Source organism: Azolla caroliniana, unplaced genomic scaffold (assembly GCF_043228905.1).
Source record: "Azolla caroliniana isolate FFs.n. ecotype wild unplaced genomic scaffold, voAzoCaro1.0.p SCAF_1, whole genome shotgun sequence".
NCBI classification, from domain to species: domain Eukaryota; kingdom Viridiplantae; phylum Streptophyta; class Polypodiopsida; order Salviniales; family Salviniaceae; genus Azolla; species Azolla caroliniana.
Window position 1 is genome coordinate 9,524,576 of NW_028230436.1, and position 12,954 is coordinate 9,537,529.

Genomic DNA, 12,954 nt, shown 5'->3' on the forward strand with positions numbered 1-12,954 from the left:
CATTCAAACATTTGAAAAGATAAAATTTGTACTCCTTTTTATTTCTTTTTTTCCATATTGTTACAAATCAGCTTGCCTAGTGGTAAGTTGTCATGCTCTTGTTGTCTATGTGTTGGGTTCAATTCCTAGTTTTCTCATCTCTCTTGTTAGTGTCATGTCGTAGCAAAATTTTATGTGTCATATTAGTTTTTTTCTTTCCTTATTATTAGAAATTAGCTCAACTTAGTGATAAGTTATCATGCTACTATTGCCTATGTCTTGGGTTCAATTCCCAATTTTCTCATATCCTCTCATTAGTGTCATGTCATGGCAAAATTTTATGTTATTGTCACGTTCCTTTTTTTTTTTCTTTGTTATTAGAAACTAGCTCACCCTAGTGGCAAGTTGTTATGCTACTACTGCGTATGTCATGTTTTCTTCATATTCTCGAATATACGTTTTATGAGTTTTTGAACGTTTGATTATAATTTATAATGACATTTTTTTATTCAATCTCTATAGTTCATACTATTATTTTTGTAAAGTTCTAAAGTGAGGAGGATAGAGATGTCTTGATTCTTAAGAAGCATCCCAAAGGTATTCATGTGATACAATGCAAATATTGCAACCATACTTATGTTGGTGGTTCACAATGGATTAGAGTCCACTTATTGGTATTGAGAGTGAATCAATATATGATATAGACTATAGTCAATCCAATCCAACTTTGAGATGATTTACCATACACGTTTGATTGAATCATTCTCGAATGTGAATGCACGTATGATACATATGGTTCATTCTATGTATATACGTAGTAGTTTCTAAAATTATGCATGACTTCCCAAGTCCCTACATTTACAGTTTTTGGTTTAGTTGTACTGCTTCGCATATGCAATCACAAATCTTTGCACAACAACAAATTCATCAAACTTGGATTTCTATACTGAGTAATTTGGCTTGATCAACTAAACATCTCTCTGAAGGATTCATCCAAATTCAACTCACCTAATAAATTATAATATTAGCTTCAAGTCTCATAACACTTGATGAGAATGAGTGCCAAAATACCAATTGATAACCAAGCACAATAATAATAATATCCCTTTCTTTTCCTTCAATTACTATGAATTATTATGGGAAAGTGCATATGTGCTAGAAAATTTAAGGGCATACTAATTCAACAACTGAACATCACAACAAGAGCTATGTCAACACAACATAAATTACATCATCCCCACAATTGACCCATGAAATCATCAAATTTACATTAAAATTGGAATTCAAATTAAAATAAGATTACCAATGGAACTAGAAGAAAATGACAATTGAAACCGGTAGGTGTGCACCTCAATATGAATGTCTCCAAAAATTGCATCAAAATAGAACCATAAACAACCCTCAATCTAATTATTTTTCTCTTGAGTTTGAAGAGTGTTTTTTCCTCCCACTGGTCTTTGTTCTACTTCCTTCCTCATCCTATAACGGTTTAAATAGCACCATAGTTTGAGAGGAGAAGGATCTTAAGATAATTTAGGTGAGGATAGAAACTAGGGATTTGGGTTCTCTTGTCTATGCTCTCTCTCCCTCTATCTCTTAATATTGAGCCTCCTCTACTTGTCCTTGACAATCTTGTGATCTTGCTTATGCTCTCGTTCTCTCTTAGTACTTAGCCTCATTCCACCCGTTTGTGACACTTTGTTCACCTTCCCATTTTCTAAGCCTCAACATGTCGGATCTTACCAAGAGAATAAATCACCTCATGGAAGCCATGCATCAACTTCAACTTGAGAATGACAACCTTCGGGAATCGTTATGGAAGCTTCAAGTTGGAACACCGATGGAACTCGAAGAAAAAAACAACTCTCCTCCTACATCAACAAATGTTCTACCTATAGAGCCTGGTTCCTCGTCTATGCTTTCTCCAACTCCTTCCCATCCTAGTACAAGTTTGGAGCCCAATATTAGTTTACCTGACAAGTTCGATGGCACGAGGAAGCACTTCTGAGGGTTCATAAATCAGATCAAGCTTATTATCCAACTACAGCCTCAACGGTATGCGGATGATTTTCGTCAAGTTTGTCTCATTGGGACCCTTCTGTCCGGAGCTACACAAGCCTGGTTTGCACCGTTGGTCGACACTTCATCACCACTTCTACAAAATTTTCCTGCCTTTGTGGCAAAGTTTGAGGCAACATATGGGGATATGGACCGATGCCAAACTGCCATCACCAAACTCTATTCATTACATCAAGATATGCGTCTGGTATCCGTTTATGCCTCTGAATTTAGACAATTAGCATGTGATGTTCAGTGGGATGGCCAAGCTCTCTACGACCATTTTTGTCGGGGCCTTCAAAGCGAGATTAAAAATTTACTACTCAACTTTCCGGAGCCTACATCATTGTCGCAAGCCATCACGCAAGTAGTTAGTTGTGACAATTGGTTGTTTGAGCTTCGTCAAGAGGAACGAACAACTTCAAGATGGAAACCCTTTTCGAGATCTTCTCCATCGTCATCGTACGATGACCCCGTGCCAATGGAAATTGATCGAGCTCGTGCCCCGCCACTCACCGAGGGTGAACGGAGGTATCACTAAACCAACGGACTATGTTTATATTGTGGTGCATCCACCCATCTCTTCGTTTTCGCCCAATCAAGAATAATCAACGACAAATATCTACAAACAATACGACAAGACGGCCCCAACAACGGGAAGACGACGGTGTCCAACTACAGTAGGAGCCATGTGGTTGGAAAATCCGCATTCGTGTCGCTCCCATAGTTTGGCTACATCGACAGAAGATTTCTCCTTTCCGGTAAGCATCCATTTCAAGTCGATTTCAATTAGATTCTTAGCACTTCTAGATTCCGGGGCAACAACGTGTTTTATGGACAAAAGGTTCGTTCGTAAACACAAATTCCCGGTTGTCCGATTGTTCAAGCCAATCCCAGTGGAAGCTATCGATGGATGCATGCTTTCTTCGGGAGCAATCAACGAAGCCACTGCCCCACTTATCTTACAGCTCAGGGACCACCAGGAGGCCTTAATGTTTTATGTTATCACTTCACCGCGACATCCGGTCATCCTCGGTTTGTCTTGGCTGAAGGCACATAATCCACTTGTTGATTGGCGCAATCACTCGATTACTTTCTCCCAAACCAGCTCAGAGGTGCAAGCAATATCTCATGTTGCTGCATGCGCTCAACCTCCCATTAATGCAGGAATCAGCTCCAAGGCGGATGCTCACATCCCAGTCACAACAAGGAAAATAGTTGCATAGTGCCTCGTCGAGAAATCCAATGAGGAAAACTATTGACTTCAAGGAAGTATTTGAGAAAAAGAATGATGATCACTTGCCTGACCATCGACGCTATGTTTGTCCGATCGATCTGCAAGAAGGTGCTAGTCCTCCCAATTTATGGGTTGTCAAAACCAGAACTCCAGGCACTCCAAATGTATCTCGATGAGAACCTTGAAAAGGGTTTTATTCAACCCTCAAAATCACCAGCAGGAGCTCCTATTTTGTTACTGAAAAAGAAAGATGGATCCTTACGCCTCTGTGTCGACTATCGGGGTCTAAACAAGGTTACTGTTTGCAACCGCTATCCACTGCTTCTCATCCTAGAGTTGTTGGATCGATTCTGGACTGGGAAGATCTTCTCCAAGATTGACCTACGGGGGGAGCATACAATTTGGTACGGATCAAACCTGGAGATGAATGGAAAACCGCCTTTAGAACGCGCTACGGACATTTCGAGTATAAGCTAATGCCTTTCGGCCTCACTAATGCTCCTGCAGTATTTCAACATATGATGAATGACAAAAATATCTAGATCACTTTGTTGTGATCTATCTAGATGATATCTTGGTCTTCTCTTCGAACATCAAGGAGCATACTCGACATGTAAGGTTAGTCCTCGCCAAACTTCGCGAGCACAGACTCTATGCTAAAAGTGAAAAATGTGAATTTGATCGTACTTCTGTAGAGTTTCTTGGGTATGTCATTTCGACACAAGGAATCACAATGGACACATGGAAAGTCAAGACTATCCAAGAGTGGGCTATCCCAACTCGGGTACGAGATGTGCAATCATTCCTTGGTTTTGCCAATTTTTATTGTCACTTCATCAAAGGATTCTCAATGATCGCACAACCTCTCATTGCTCTTACCCGCAAGGATGCTACTTTCGAATGGACAACAATTGTCCAAAAGGCGTATGACTTGCTAAAACAAGCCTTTACTATGGCACCGATCCTTTTACATCCTGACCCAACTAAGCCTTTCCAAGTCGAAACAGATGATTCCGATTTCGCCATTGGGGCGATCCTCTCCTAGCCAGATGAGGTCGGTGTGCTTCACCCGGTGGCTTACTACTCCCACAAATTTACGGCCCTAGAAATCAACTACCCCATATATGACAAGGAGCTTCTCGCTATTATTGCTGCTTTTGAAGAATGGAGACCCTATTTAGCTGGGGCGCAACACCGTATCCAAATGATTACTGATCACAAAAATCTAATATAATTTTCTACCACATGAACCTTAAATCGTAGACAAGCGCGATGGTCGACCTTCTTGGCAGATTCTGAATTTGAGATAATCTTTTGACCCGACGATCAACACACGACAACCGATGTCTTATCCCGTCGGTCGGAGTTCAAGCTCACTCCGGAGGATGAAGCCTATGTTCAGCAGTCCCAGAGTTTGTTAAAGCCTAACCAATTCTACAACTTCACGACTTGCTTGCTCCGGGATGACTCTTTGCTCAAGAAAATAGTAGAAGCCACTACGACTGACAAGTTCGCCACAAAGGTCAACGCAAGTATCACAAACCCCTCCCATGAACCCAAAAGACCGTATTTACCTCGTTTTACAATTCAGGATAATCTTTTGTATGTCCCAGAAGGTCCTTGTCGGATAAGGGTGTTTCACGAGTGTCACGATGATCCACTTGTTGGTCATTTTGGCGTTGCGAAAACCTTGGAGTTGATATCTCAGGGATACTAGTGGCCACAACCATGGAAATTGGTCAAAGAGTTCGTTAAGTCTTGCGACGTTTGTGCTCACTCTAAAGCATCTCATCATCGACCATATAGTCTCCTTCGTCCTCTCCCAATCCCCAAACGGCCTTGGGCCTCTCTTTCCATGGATTTCATCACTGACCTTCCCTTTGTTGGTGGTTATGACTCGGTATTCATCATGGTCGATTGCTTCACCAAGATGGCTCATTCTGCTCCATGAGCCAAAACCATTACCGGAGAGGAGACATCCAATTTTTTTTTCAAAAATGTGGTTCGACTACATGGACTCCCGAACGATATCACTTTTGATCGAGGACCACAATTTGTTTCCAATTTCTGGCGGCACCTTCTTCAAACCTTTGGTTGTAATGTGAATCTATCTTCCGCTTATCATCCGCAAACCAATGGACAAATGGAACGGGTTAACCAAATCTTGGAACAATACTTGTGGTGCTCTCTTAGTTACCAACAAGACAACTGGGTTGAACTTCTCCCACTTGCTGAGTTCACCTACAACAACTCTCTGCATGCATCTATGGGAGTTACTCCATTTTTCGCCAACTATGGTCTCCACCCCCGCTTCAACATTTCGCTTCCCTCTGACTCTGTCAATCCTTCTACGGAGGACTGTGCACGTCTCTTGGAGGATGTACATCACAATCTTTCCTTGGAGCTCACCCTCGCTGGCGAACGCTACAAGGAGCAAGCTGACCGTCATCACTTAGATGCTCCCCAGTTCGAGGTAGGAGACTTTGTTTGGCTTCTCCGTCGCAATATTGCCACCACTTGTCGTTGTCTGAAGCTTGATTACAAGAAGTTAGGCCCTTTCTAAATCATTGAGAAAATTGGTTCCATGGCTATCCGCTTAGAGCTACCATCCCACTTTCGTATTCATAATGTATTCCATGTCTCCCTTCTAGAACCTCGCCATATATCTGAAATCCCCGGTTGACACCCATCTCCTCCACCACCAATCCAGCTCTCAACCAGAGAAGAATATGAGGTCGACCAAATTCTCGACTCTCGTCTCTTCTGTCGCCAACTTCAATACCTTGTCCTCTGGAAAGGGTACCCAATCTCTGAAGCAACATGGGAGCCGACACATCATCTCAAGCATGCCCCAGACATAGTTCGAGCATTTCATGAACGTTATCCACAAAAACCGGCCATGAGTCCAAGAGGTGGCCTTAGAGGGAGAATAATGTCATAGATAGGATGCCACATGGAATGGTGGGGATTGAACCCATGACCTTCTGGTCTTATTGGGCAACCTTACCAATTGAACGACATCCATCTATGCATTATTGTATTGTGTAAGACTCAACTTATTTCATTATACATTGATCACTAGAATTTTCAAGAACCTTCTAGAGAATGCATTGTCATGCACGCTCTAGAAGTTTGCATGCACTCTCTAGAAGTCTTCTAGCTTTCATGCATACCTCCACATTCTTGTATAAATACTAGGGTGCACCTTGATTACAATCAAGGTGAACAATACCAGTTATGAAAGCATATACAATTCTTGTTTATTTGTCTATCCTCTCTCTTGCTTGTTCTCTTGTCTATGCTCTCTCTCCCGCTATCTCTTAATATTGAGCCTCCTCTACTTGTCCTTGAAAATCATGTGATCTTGCTTATGATCTTGCTCTCTCTTAGTACTTAGCCTCATTCCACCCGTTCGTGACAGATGTGGTATCAAACTCATCTATTATGCATGTGATGGATCAAGAGAAGAATATAGAAAGCATAGATGCTCGAGAATTGAAAGGATGTGAACGACGATCAAAGAACATTGTCATCCGTGGGATTAAAGAGGAGAGTGTGGAAACACCCGCATCCCTCGGAAAAGGCCATTAGTGAATTTTTTAGCATGCATTATGGTATGTCGGATGTGAATGTATATGGGGCACACCGAGTTGGGAAACATGGTGTTACTCGCTTTGGAGAAAGGCCTATTGTATGCACAATGATGGATGATACAAAGTCGTGGATCATACTTGAAAATAGTTGGGTATACCTCAAAGGTACGCAATGCTTTGTGAGTGAAGATCGTACTATCTCACAAGAAAATGCCTGTCGTTCAACATATGAAGGAAGATTGAAAAATAAGCCTAAAGATGTGCCTAAAGATGGAAATGTAGGCAAATAGGGACACGTGAACTATGAGACTAACCCACGTCTTTTACGACAATGCTTTTGGAATTGCAATGGATACCCATTGAATGCGGGATTTGGCATAGAGGAGTCCACTAATGACTCTGATATCACACATCTTGTTGAAACATGGGAGCATGGTACTCAAATGATTCAAGGTTTAGGAAACTATAATGTACACTCATATTTGATATGGGAGAAAAATCTAAGACAAAGAAGAGGACAAGGAGGGGTGGCATGTTTGATTAAGAAGGAAATAGAGAAATATGTGTCAATCGTAAAAAATGATGAACATAAATGCTACATATGGCTTAACATAGAAACACCTAATGATTTTCCCGTGTTTTTGTAGTTGGATGTTACATTTCTCATCAAAATTCTAACTTTTATGCTTGTTTGGATAAAGATCAACCTTTTGCCAATCTAGATGATGATATTGCTTATTTCAAATCCAAAGGGGAAGTTATTGTCTTTGGTGACATGAATGCTCATACAAGAAGTTTCCAACTCGATACACAAGAATCTTTCATGCCACATATATCAAGGATGCAAGAGGATATGCAAATGTATAGCCGCTCTTCTAGCGACAAAACAGATTTGTACCAATTTGGGAAGTTACTCCTACAAATGTGCAATAGTACCAGATTGCTTATTGCAAATGGTGTTTCCTTATGGCCCAACACTAATGGTTTTACATGTAGAAAACACAACGGAAATAGTGTGATTGACTATGTGCTACTTTTCGACGGTATTTTGGATCATATACATAAATTCTCACTTGGTGAATGGACACCAAAATCTGATCATAGGGATTTATGTATTTATCTCAAATGTATGCATAGGTTTGATTGTGAGAAGGCCATTGAAGATAATAAACAACTGCACTTGAGCATGAACCTTACGCGAGAGCCCATGTATTCCAAGATGGTTGAGGATATGTTACAAATGACAAAGATACAACATGGTGCCACATTAGAATGCAAATGGGAAGCTTTTAAGAAAGTCATTATCTTGTGTACAAACAAATGTTTTTCAACCAACCACACATCTTGGAAATGCACCAAGAAATTTAGGATAAAATGGTTTGATAAAGAATGTCGTGAAGCTCGAAAGTGCCTTATGGTTTTGGATGTAGTCAAGGATAAAGAAAATTACCAAAAGCATTTGCATAAGTATTAAAGGCTTATTCAAAGAAAGAGAAGAATATGAGTAGTTACTCAACAATTTCTCCAAATGCAAGAGAAAGCACATGCATGTGCTAAATTTTGGGGAAATCTAAAAGGGAAACATGTTGAGAGTTATGGTGACTTAACTCTTCACGACTTGTCTATGCATTGTAAGAATTTATATGAGTTATCTCTTGCCAGAAAGATGATGTGTTATGGTTCTCTTTCACATATGTCTCCCTTCTTTAAAATTGAAGATATATGCAAAGGACTTAAGAAATTGGCCTCTCAAAAGGCAAGCAATCTTCAATGTGTAAAGGCTGAAATGCTCAAATGGACGGGAAGGAAGAACATGTATAGATAAACGATATGTTTAATGACGCATTGCAACATGGTATGCCATATGATTAGACTACAAATTGGATCAAACCTTTACATAAAGGTGGAGATGTAAATAATGTAAACAACTATCGAACCATCATGGTTGGCTCATTAATGGCAAAACTATTTGGATGTATAATGGAATCAAAGATAAGTGTATGGGCTGAAAAAAATAGTTACAAGAGAGCTTATGGACAAGCTAGCTTTCAAAAACACCATAACACCATTGATCACCTTGTCACCCTTCGAGTATTAATGGATGAAAGTCGCCTTGAGGTAAAGGTTTATATAATTGTTGCTTTGTAGACTTCAAGAAAGCTTTTGATATGGTACTCGTGAGCATCTTTGGAGGCGAATATACGAACTTGAGGTGCCAAGTGAATATATGCTTGCAATTTCCCGAATATATGAGAAGGTTATATGTTGTGTGCGTATGAGAGATAGACTTTCAGATTTTTTCAATAGCACTATTGGTGTTAAGCAAGGATGCCCACTCTCACCAACACTATTTGGTGTATGCATTGATGAATTGGAAGAAACGGTTACCAAGTTTGTAAAGGAAGAATGTATTGAAGAAGCCATTGGGAATGTTGTCATTATGCTTTTTCTATATTCAGATGATGTAATGTTTTTTGTAAATACTTTGGTTGATGCAAAAAAGCTTATGAAAGCATTGGAATTTTTTTGCATGCATACTAAATTAAGTGTCAGTAGCTCTAAAACAAAGATTATACTTGTGAAGAGCCAAAAAAGAGATAAACCATGCATTATGTACAACAATGAGCCACTTGAATGTGTGGAAAGCTTCAAATATCTTGGCCTTGAAGTTCCTTCAAATCATAGATGGAATCAATGTGCTACACGCCGCTTAGAGGCAGATAAGTGAGCATACTATGCATTTGAGAACACATGTAATCTTTGAGATATTAAGTGTTGGGTTCTCAAGAAATATCTTTTCGACACTTTGGTGACACCAGTTCTTCTCTATGGGGCAGTAGCATCCCTAAATCTACGTGGAAAGAGTTTGAAAATATCCAAAAACATTTTCTTACAAAGTTTCTACAATTTAAGAAACAAATGCCCTACACCCTCATCCTCCTTGAGACGGGATTGCTTCCGATTGAGATCATGGCCATGGAAATGGTTGTTGAATACATGATTAATGTTAAAAAAAGTCCCTCACATCAACTTCCTAGAATTGAATGGGAAGCAAGCAAAAAGATCCAAACGACGCATAAAAGCAAAAATTTGTGTTCCGGTTGGACGCAAGATATAGAAACATGGTTTGTTGGGAATTCGGTCCCTCCGGATGGGATGTCCGGAGATGAATGACGGCAAGCCCGGTTGCGGTTACGGAATCGGATGATAAAGACCCCGGCTACGGAACCGGATGATGAAGACCCCGGCTACGGAGCCGGATGATGAAGACCCCGGCTACGGAACCGGATGATGAAGACCTCGGCTACGGAGCCGGATGATGAAGACCCCGGTTACGGAGCCGGATGATGAAGACCCCGGCTACGGAGCCGGATGACGAAGGTACCCGGAGAGAGATCCGGATGCGGGGACATATTTGTGAATATGTTTGCCAAGGGCCCTTGAGGCTATATTTGTAAATAGCCAGAAAGTCATATGTGTATAAATATGACTTAGGGCAAACAGTGTTGTTGTTGCTCATTTTTCTGGTTTCACTTAGAGAGAGTTAAGTGAGCAGCCGAGAGAGAGAGAGAGAGAGAGAGAGAGAGAGAGAGACGAAGAGGTCGTTGCCTCTGTGTACTACCGCCGCCTGTGGCGAAGACAGTGAGCTCAAGGTTGTTGCCTTGTAGCTTCACCATTGTACATCTCTGTTTATAGTTATAGTTGGAGTTTGAGGACTCCCGTGGTTTTTCCCATTTAGGGTTTTCCACGTAAAACATCCTGTGTACCTTTCTCTCTATTGTCTTCGTGTTTTTTGTATTTCCCGTTTTCAGAGAGTTGATCCTATTCCTCGGTTGTGGCCGAGCGCCGTTTGCGACAAAGTGGTATCAGAGCGAGGTTAACACAGAAAATGGAAGGCGGCGGTAGTGGGCCTCCGGGCATGATGGTGTTGAACTCACAGAACTACGCCGACTGGAAGATAAAGATGGAAGACCTTCTCATCGTCCGAGACTTGTACGAACCGATCGACAATGCCGAGATACCCAAGGGGGTAATAGAGTCGGAGTGGAAGCTCCTGAACCGGAAAGCCGTAGCGACGATCCAGCAATATGTCGATGTAAGTGTTCTGCAACATGTGGCGAACGATACGAACGCCTATGAGATGTGGCAGAAGCTGTCCGGACTATATGAGAGGAAGAATGCTCTGACCCGGACCTCCCTGATGAGGAAGATAGTGAACCTTAAGTACCGGGACGGCGAGAGCATGGTCGAACACGTCAGCACGTTCATGGGATTCGTGAACCAACTTGCGGCGATCAAGTTCCCGTTGGATGACGCAATGCAAGCCATCATGCTGATGTGTACCCTTCCGGAGAGCTGGGAGAACTTGGTAGTTACTCTCAGCACCTCCTGTAAGGAAGAGAACTTGTCTTTACTAACGGTAAAGACAAGTATTCTAAATGAAGAAGCGCGTCGGAGAGATAAAGAACCGGCCTCCGACTCGAAGGCGCTGCTTACCGAATCGGAACGGGGAAGACAACGGAACCGGAGTCCGCAAAGACGGGAGAAGTCGGGGACACGGTCGTAGTCGAGGGGAAGACCTACATGCTTCTACTGTGGGAAGCCGGGGCACTTCCAGAAGAACTGTCGGCATTTCCGGAAAGACAACGGAACCGACGGTACCGATTCGAAGAAGTCACCGGATCGAAACGGTGCATACCGGGGAGCCACGGACCGGAGAGGTCCAGATCGGCGAGGGCAGGACTGGAAAGGAACGACGGCACTCGCGGCAAGTGAAGAAGAGATAATGCTCATTACCGAAGAGAGGGAGCTGAACCTTGCCGGTGAAGAGATGACCTGGGTAGTCGATTCCGGAGCGTCGTTCCACCTGACCCCGGAGAAGAAATACTTCTCATCCTACACAGCCGGTGAGCACGGCTGTGTCCGGATGGGAAATGAAGGTACATGCCGGATTGCCGGCATAGGAGACGTGTGGCTGATGACATCAACCGGATGCAAGATGTTGCTGAAGGATGTTCGACACGTTCCGGAGGTTCGATTGAACCTGATTTCGGCCGGGAGGCTAGACGATGAAGGCTACACGGGTAGCATCCGGAACGGTGTCATGAAGTTCAGCAAAGGGAGCCTGATAGTGGCTCGGGCCCGGAAGGTCAACACACTGTACTTGATGAGCTCCCGGCTATGTCCGGAGGAACTGAACGTGGCAGCCGACACTGCCGGTGAGCTGTGGCACAAGAGACTGTGCCACATGAGCGAGAAGGGGATGAAGAGGCTTGCCGAAGACAACCTGATACCGGTAAAGCACGCACACCTGGGGAAGTGTACCGACTATCTGGCCGGTAAGCAAAACCGGACCTCCTTCCACTCAAGGCCACCGACGAGACGTAGTGCACCATTGGAGTTGGTACACACTGATGTGTGTCAGGTAGAAATGAAGTCACATGGCGGAGCCCAGTACTTCGTAACATTCATAGATGACCACAGCCGGAAGCTGTGGACGGCACCGTTGAAGACAAAGGACCAAGTATTGTCCGTCTTCAAAGAACTCCACGCGAGAGTGGAAAGGGAATCCGGCAAGAAGCTGAAAGCGATACGAGCGGATAACGGAGGGGAATACCGGGGGCAGTTCCAGGAGTACTGTCGCTCGAAGGGAATCCGGCTCGAGTTTACTGTGCCGAAGACGCCGGAACTGAACGGGCTGGCCGAGAGGATGAACCGGACCATAATGGAGAGGGTCCGGAGTATGCTGGCGCATGCGAAATTACCCAAGGGGTTTTGGGCGGAGGCAATGTCGACGGCGACGTATGTGATAAATAGATCACCCTCAGTACCTTTGGACGGAGACACGCCGCAGAAAGTGTGGACCGGTAAGGAAGTGTCCTACCGGCATCTGAAGGTGTTCGGGTGTCTAGCATACGTGCATGTGGCAAAGGACCGGAGAGGAAAGTTAGATCCAAAGACCCGGCCATGCATATTCCTCGGTTATGGCGACGACGAGTTCGGCTACCGAGTATGGGACCCGGTCGACAAGAAGATATTCAGGAGTCGAGATATCATCTTCATGGAGGACAAGACACTCGCCGACTG